Consider the following 8,774-nt stretch of genomic DNA (forward strand, 5'->3'; position numbering starts at 1 on the left):
GGGGGGGGGGGGGGCGTGGTCTGCCTCCGGGCCTATTTCTCACCACCCACTCTGAGGCGCACATGCACACGCCAGTGCAGAGCTGATGCTGGAGCCCGGCACAGCTGTTTGGAGCCTCCTGGCTCCGTGGAGCTGCTGCCAGCCAGGAGCCCGGGCTGCTCCCAGCAGGCAGCTGGGATGCTGCAAGCCCTGCTGGGAGTAGCCCAGGCTCCAGCAGCTACCCAGAGCCGGGGTAGCTGCTGACAGCCACAGACCCCAGGCTGGGGAGCAGGGACTTTGGGTGGGGGGTGCTGGAGGGCAGGGGCTTTGGGTGGGGTAGAAAGGGGCAGTAGGGGTGGGGGGCACAGGGCAGCAGGGCTGTTGAGCAGGGGTTTTGGGTGGGGGGCAACGGGCACAAGCAGGGCATCCTGCCATGTACCCCTTGCCCTTATTTTGTTTTTCTGCTGTGCTGGCACTCCGGCACCTTCCGAGGTAGGCATTGTGGTGTTTTTCTGCACTCCGGCCAAAAAAGCCTTGCCTACCTCTGTTGTAGATCCTAATGTTTTGATTCACTGTTTTTGGTGAAACATTTGGTGCAGTAGCAGGCATCTGTCTTCTATGGTATTTCTCTTGATGAAAGGATAGTTGTATTTTCATGAATGAATCTTGGGGCGCAGAACATCTTGCATACCATCATCATTCTGCACCTGAGATGCACAAATACTGGATGGCTAATCTCTCTTCTTAGATTATTGTATGTTACCTTACCTTTTTATTAAAAAAAAAAAAAAGTTTTATATTTTCTCTGTTGATAGATACACCAATGTCAATTGATATTTGTACGTGCTTTTTAAAAAATGTGTTTGGTTAAGTTGTTTGGATGAAAATTAAAATAGAACAACTAGAGTAATTTTTTTCATTTAAAAAAAATCATCACTCATTTCAGTACGCTTACCTGCCGTTCACAGAACATTATTTTTCAAACAAATGTTATAGTGTATTGCACACAGATTTAAGAATACCTGAGCTAGAGGATAATATTTAAAGATCTACTCCTTTGGTATGGAAACCCATGTGGAAAATTCTGAAGTACCATAAATGATCATATTAGTGTGGATAAAATGTTTTTATTTTGGATGAGGTTAAAGACAAAATGGCACCCTGAAATTTTAGAGAACATGTCTAAAGCACTGAGCTATGGTGGATTGTGGTGCCATCATCATTGGCAATCCCTTGCAGTCGAGGGCGATTGTTTTCCATGATTGCCTTGTCTTTGGGTCTGAAGATGGCTGATGAGTCCCATCCAGGATAGGCAGACTGTTGCAGCTTGCATACATTTCTGTGCAAGGTGGGTGGCTCAGGGTTCTTGATTCAGTCCCTGGCATGCCATTTCTGCTGCTTCTGCTTTTCCATCTCCTGTTGTTGTAAGGTTTCAATGTACTAAGATGCTTTCAGTAGATGATCTGTCGATGGTGCATTTTTTTCAAGTTGACCTTGAGGTCCTTGAAGTGCTTTTCTGTCTTCCTCTTGAGCATACGCCTCAGCTGAAGTGGGAGAATCAAACTTGCTTTGGGAGTCTAAAGTCGGATGTATGGATGATATGGCTGGCCCAGCCAAGTTGATGTTGGATGATCACCTTGTTGCTTGTGGTGTTTTCTTCTGAGAAGATGATAACGTTGGCATGTTATATCAACGTTAAGAATAGTCCAGTTGCTTTTTAGAATTTTCTGCAGTCACCGGTGGGAAGATCTGGTCTTTTCACTCTAGGATGGTAGCTGACCACTGGTCTCTTACAGTGCTGCTGACCCTGATTATCAAGGATTGGAGTGGAGTATAAAACAATTTGCATGCATCGCACACAAATTAAAAGCATTGTAAGTACCTTTATTTCTTAAAGTGCTTGCCAATGTTAAGTAACCAAAATCCTTCAGACAAAAAAGACTCTTCTTCTATAATCTGGCTTTATAAATGGCAAAAATTACTACTACTGACACACATGCATAGTCTATGTGCCAGATGAAGAGCTGCAACAATTTGAAACTGAAGGTTATTTCTAAAATCCTTGTCAGCATTCTATTTCAAGTCTCCCTGACCCATTTTAGACAGTGTGGTAGAGTCTGATATGCAATAGAAGAAGGGACTGTCATGTTTGAGTTACTCTTTGCACACAGCAGGAGTAGAAAACCTGTTTTTTAGAGCTGTGAGTTGAAATCCATTTTTTCCAAACAATAAAAGAACTGCACAGCACTTTATAATTAGAAGAGTTTGCTGTCATATTACTGATGTGTCAAATAAGGAAAAGGAAAGTTACCTAAAGAATGGATTAATAAAAAAGTTATCTGGCCTAAGTCAAGAAGTAATTATTTGATTTGTTAAAATGCAAATAAACAAGCCACATAAAGTGCTTTATGACCCACTTCATTGGTTTTCTTTTATTCTTCAATTCAGTCTCCTTTGCTATTTTGTTTTTTTGCTTTCTTTTAAAAAACCTCTCTATAACTTTGTGCTTTAGTGCCAGTAGGTAGAGCAGTTATTTTTGGCTACACAGACCTTAAATTAAGCCTTTCTCCTCTTTCAGTGTTCCCAGGGTTTGAAATGCATCTTGGGCTGAGTTCCATGGAACCTGTCAGATTTAAGGGAAGGTGTGATCTGCATATAACCCTGGTATAATATGAACATTTTTCTTATCTTCAAGAAAATGGAAATCAAACTGTTTTTAAGTAAAATAAATAAATAAATAAAAAATCCTGAAATGCAAAGTACAAAAATCCACTGTCACAGGTAAGTTGTGAGACTGAAGGTAGGCTTTGCCTTTCCCACACTGGTTCTAGCTGTCTTTTGTTCCCCTATTACTAGTTAACATACAGAGCAACTTCAGTAGCTGTCAAGGAGAAAGCTAATCACCTGTCATAGCCAGAGAGTGAGTAGAGCAACATCTTGTTACTAAATATACCTATTATACCTGAATCTGAAAATGGAGGTCTTAGGCAAAAGTTGGAGGCTTTTGGCCCAGATTTGGCCTAGGACAGGTGTTACCAATGCTACCTGAGTGACTGAGAGCGGTCTTTCATAGCTCATCCATCCATGATTCTCAAGCCATGGATATTCATACCAAAATAAAAAGTGAGCTGGGGTGGGGAGAGAATGTTACTACTATTTCTGTTGGCTAGATTCTCAGTAAATGTTTGCAGCATGATAGGCATGTTTTGTGAAAGGTGATTTAAAAATCTTTCAAATTCTAAACGATATCTTTGCTGCTTTAGTTTCCCAGATCTTTTAGAAAACCAGGAACTTATCTTGTGCTCTAATGAACATGAACATAGAAATATTTTGGGGGGGGAATAATATGCAGTTTAGTGCACATTCCAATTACTTCTGTGGAACAGAATAAAATGGCTTAATATTAAACATCTAATTCACACTGAGAAAATTAGGTTTGCATCATGTGTTCTTGAAAGTAATTTGACTTTAATAGAAGCATACACAATAGAATACAGTGACTCATTTGTTTCTTGCTAAACTGATGCTGTAGCAAAAAATGAACATCTAATACTTAGGAGAAGAGGAGGCTAATAGTGTATTATGGACAGTTTGAGGGGGTTTCAGTGTACTTAATGTGTTAGTATGTGAAAATACCAATATTTTTTTTTCACCAAAAGATTAAAAGGGCTCTATCTTACTAGCATAGACTTGTTCAACTCCAATTTTATTTTCAAATAATATGTAGAATCTATGTCCTGTTATCCACTCTAACTGTATGTAGTCATGTTCATGGTTCTGTACAGCAGATTTGGATAATTATGTCTTTTGCATCTTGTGCCTCTGAAACCCCATGCACAAATCTGGGGGAGGGCACATGTACCCCACTATGCCCCTTGGATGAGCTGCCCATGGTTCTGTCTTGCTGCCTGCCCCAGATCCCATTCACTGCCCTGGCTGGGCAGTGAATGGGAACTGGGGCAGGGAGCTCTTGCCCCTGCCCCACTTCCCTTCTCACCAGGGGAGGCCTCAATCTGCTACCTCCACATGCCCCTTCCCCCCACATACATAGCAGGGAGCTGCTCTCAACACTGCCCGGCTGTATTCCTCTGGAAAAAATGGATTACGTATCTGATGTTAGAACAGTGCATCACAGCTAGGGTCCACAACATTTTTTGCAAGTATATGGAAGAGAAGGGTAAGTGACACAGCCTTAGACTAGTGTAGAATTACCACAGAAAAAATCAGGGCTAAAACTACACTTCTCTAACAGCAGTGTAAATACTATATGTTTGGAGCCATCTCAAAAAAGTAATTTGCTGTTGGCAAACAGACTATTACCTAGGGGTATACTGATAAAGATTTCCTTGACCAATACCGATAGCTGATTATGAACTAACCATAGCGGCTCATGCCGTTAGTTATAATGCAAGGTATTTTAAACTACTGACATATATAAACCTTTTTGCACACTCCAGCAGCCTCTTGCATCTCATCTATCAGCATCCCAATGTTTAAAAATGATGGCGGGGGCGCTTGAACTAAAGCTTATCGAATGAGCTTTAATCAAGTGCTTCCTGCACTATTTTTAAGTAGGGGAATGCTGATACATAAGACTCTATGGCACTTTAATTAGGCTAGCTGTTGCAGCCACTCTAATTAAAATGCTGCCCTCCTTACCCCTCCGAGCACTAGTAAAAGTGCCAAGGGGCAGCTGCCTGAGCTTGCCTTGCAGAGCTGAGGGGGAAGGTATGAGTCTTCCTGGCTGCCCATGGCTGGGTGGTCTCTGGGCTCCTCCCTCTGCCCAGGGCAGGGCCATGGGACTATTCTGGGCCTGGAGAAACCAGGCCACTCCTCCCCCACACCTGTGCCTCAGATCCCAGGATGGGAAACAGCTGGATCAAGATCAGGGCCTCTGCACTTAAGGTCACTGCAACTTGTGGGAGGAACCCTAGGCATCTGGGGGCTGTGGCCCCATGGGGGGGGGGGGGGGGGGGGGGGCCCCCCCAGATGTCCAGGGCCCTGGACAGAAGGCATAATTATCGGTAAACATTATCAGCTACAATGGCCAAAAAAAGCCAATAGCCGATTAATATCATTTCCCTTTATGGGTACGGATCTGACAGGCAGCCTATATATCAGTGTATCTCTGGTATTACCTGCTACCACATTTAGAAGTCATGTGCTACAATAGCAACTGCTGCAAGCAAGCTATCTAGGAATATGTGTTCTCTGATTTTTGTTGTAACTTACATCCATGTATAAAAGAGATGTAAACTACTTCAGTGTAAATGTCATATGTCTAGGCCCTCAGCATCATAATGTAGCCATGCTTGTACATGTCAGAGTCCCTTGACTGATAAAGTTAACATATGCACAAATAGACAAAGACAAATACAAATTTCCCTCACTTTATGCGTGTTCTGTATGTGCGAATTTGCTCTTATGTGATGACACTTTTTATACCAAAAACGTCGTTATATGTGAAGTAAATTCACTCTTATGCAATCGGTGTGGTGGAAGCCTGCAGTCAACTGCTTTGTGCAGTGCATTGTGGGAGTGACACTAAAATAGTCATCTATGTAGATCTGTGCTCCTTGCTTGTTGCCTGCAATACGTATTTCCATAGTTGCCATCCCCGTTTTGGTAACATTCACCACTACCCTGTGCTTGTGTGTACTGTCTGCTGTTGGTGAGTACCAAAATTGTTTTGCAAAAGTGGTAGAAATGGGTCTGGGGGTGAGTATAGTTGAGGTCTTGGAACGTATCCCTCTTTGTCGCACTTTACAATGCGAGTTCAAGTTATGCATCATTTTCCAGGAATGCATGTATAGCATAAAGCGAGGGAAACTTGTACAAAAGCAAAAGTCACTTTGAGATGGCTAAAGCATTTAGTAGCTTAAACAGAGGGGGGTTTTAACATACTAGTGTCATACAGTTAACTTGGATGAATATAGTATCCACTGTAGTGTCCCTTTATACAGGATTGTCCATTGGATCTAATATGCTTTGACTCAGGGTCAAATAGAAATTTGAGCAATTTTTGGAAAACATACTGACCATTTCTAACAAGGTGCTATATCTAATCTACCATACTGAGATATGGCTGGAGGAAATTTAGCATATGTTGGAATGCCTTCAAGGTGTATAAATAGCAGCATTATAAAGTGTATGGACAGACATAACAATTAAAACATGTAATTTGCCTTTGAAACATTTCAAAGGGGCAGCTGACTACTTCTACAAGCTTTTTGAAACTTTTTAAGAGTGGCTGAAATGCTCCAAAATGGTACCTCTTTACCTGAAGTACTACTTTGGAATATTTCATTTTCTTATGTCCAGAGGATGACAGGGGACCCATAAGTCTTCCACAATCCTATATTGCCGCGTCCCTATCCTTTTCCAGGAAGGGATGGAAGGACAGTCCTGGCAGTTGTACAACCAGTGGGTCTATTCCTAGGACCCCACTGACATGGGATGCTTCAGCTTCAGTTGCCTCTACCTTTCCTTCTGAAGAGAGAGAGGGTGAGGAGAGGTTCTTTGGATTTGGGGCTGGAATCCCTGGGGCAGGAGCCATGTGCATTACCACCACAGACCCCTGCTGACCCTCCTTACCTGGAGCCAACTGTGCGCAGAGCACTCTTCAGATAGGGAGCTGACTTCCCCTGTTGGCCATGGTCTATGTCTGCTGCCCCTCACCAGAGCCTGCTCCTGTGCTTGCCCCTGGATTCTAGTTCTCAAGCCCTAATCCCACAGTTCCCTCTACTTCCCTATTTTTGAGAGAAGGGGAGAGCAATAGTTTTGGGAGATTCAGAGCTGGACCTGGGTATCCCCGTAGTAGGGTTCCCTTATCTCCATGCCAGACCCCTGTTATATCCACTGCCCCCATGTTAACTTCCCTCCAGCAATACCTCTGCTAGACATGCCCCCGCCTCTCCCCCCCCCGACCTGTGTGCCACCACTCCTGCTGTCACTAGAGCCAGGATTGTGGCTTTCTAGTGCCTTTTCTAGCTCTTCCTGTTGGAGAGTCAGCAGTTCCAAGCTGCTGCAGCAATTTTGTATCGTTCCAGGTGGGGTCACAACAACAGGGGCCATACTGCCCTATGTATGTCCCCTGCCCCCCTGTTCAGTGTTTCTCTTTGAAATGTTTCCAAGTGGATTTCAACTGTTAGGTCTATTTGCACCCAGAGTGTCTGGCCTCCTGTTTTGAAGGAGGAATGTGAGCAATTTATCTGAAAGGGGTCAGGGTTTTTGGTTTTTGTGGGTTTTTTTTTAAAGGAAGCTATTTAATTGTCCAAGCATTATTTTTAAACCATCTTTCTAATGAGAAATTTGCCTGAGCAGAGAAGTTAAATTTTCATGGGGAGCCTAAAAAGGGAATGTTTCTTTTGCTTAAAATTTCTTTTGAGATTTGGTTTGTATTGTTTCCCTGGAGAAACTAGTTTGAGAAATTGAGGCTGTCACGCCCTGAGCTCAGGAAGAAAAACTATGGTTTAAGTTATATCATTTTCTGTAAAATTGACTGGCTTTTCATCCCAAATCACCCAGTAGTTCAGGAATGCTTCTGTTTTCCATTGCAGCAAATAAAGACTAAATTTCTTCAGCATCTGTCATGCTGAGTGTCATAATTGTTTGTTTCGAACCTCCTTCAATGTATTTTATATTATAAAGGGTATTTACATAGGGGATCCACTGTGAGGATAGTTTCATTTATCTCTGGCAAATGTTGAAGAGCAAGCAGTACTACAGAGTTTAGGGCAGGAAGTGTGTGTAGAGGGGATGGGGACGACAAACTCATTTGTATCTGCAAGAAGAAATTGTATAGCTAGAAAGTAATTACTCCTGGTAGAATTTTAAGCTCTGGCAAAACACTTAATGTTCTGAAATGTACCCCATAGAGTCATTCTGGAGGCATGGGCAGAAGTAAAGGAAGAGTGCCTGGTACTAAACTGCCAACTTCCTACAGAGCTTGCATTTGGAAGTGTTCAGTACTAAGCAGCTCAGACCATTGGTGCCTTTTGAGAATTTACTGGTTTATCATCTGAAAACTAAACTTCCATAGCCATTCAGCTGCATGGTGTCTAGGAATGGAAAATAAGAATGATGCTTGAAATGTATGAGAGCATTGTCCACCCACAAAATTAACTTGCTGCTTATAGTCCTATTAAAATGGCATTTCCTATATTCTCTTATTTTCCTTTTTGCATTAAATGCATCTGTAAATACAGTGATGTTTAATTTTTCTGTCAATTATATATGGTCTGTCATCATAGTATCTCGGTGTGTCTCTATGAAATGCACTTATCCTTCCAACATGACTTTCAGGAAACGGAAATACAGGGTGTTTTAGAAACGGTGTATGCCCAGTAGTCGTCATAATTGCAGACACAAATTAATACAGTGCTTATTCTTTTTTCCTTGGACATAAGTACACTGCTGTACTTGTTTAAAATATCTACCATTGACACAGAGGCACTTCAGGTAATGAGCAACAGAGCTGTATATGTGCACAGTATGGATGGGTCAAGGAAAGGAGTGAAAGGTGTGAGGCCACATTGGCTTCAGTCCATGAGCTCAGAGAGCTCACTGTGCCTGCACAGCTCTAGCAGGAACCTATGCCAGCTAGTCGGAAAGCTTGCTGTGCATGCAGCAGTGCAGCTGAAGGGGGTGTACCCACACCACTGCACCCCTCCTGTTTCTGCCCTGGTGTACGTGTCTGCATGTTTTGACATGTCTTTCATAGATTCATAAATGTTAGGGTCGGAAGGGACCTCAATAGATCATCGAGTCCGACCCCCTGCATAGGCAGGAAAGAG

General features: G+C 42.7%; 1 protein-coding gene across 4 annotated transcripts in view; it reads left to right on the forward strand.

Moving 5' to 3' along the window:
* PLEKHA5 (pleckstrin homology domain containing A5) overlaps nt 1-8,774 on the forward strand; it is a 277,793-nt gene that overhangs the window by 106,199 nt on the left and 162,820 nt on the right. The gene's annotated exons all lie outside the window — the stretch shown is intronic.

The sequence above is a fragment of the Alligator sinensis genome, unplaced genomic scaffold, assembly GCF_000455745.1.
Source record: "Alligator sinensis unplaced genomic scaffold, ASM45574v1 scaffold365_1, whole genome shotgun sequence".
In the NCBI taxonomy this organism is placed as follows: domain Eukaryota; kingdom Metazoa; phylum Chordata; order Crocodylia; family Alligatoridae; genus Alligator; species Alligator sinensis.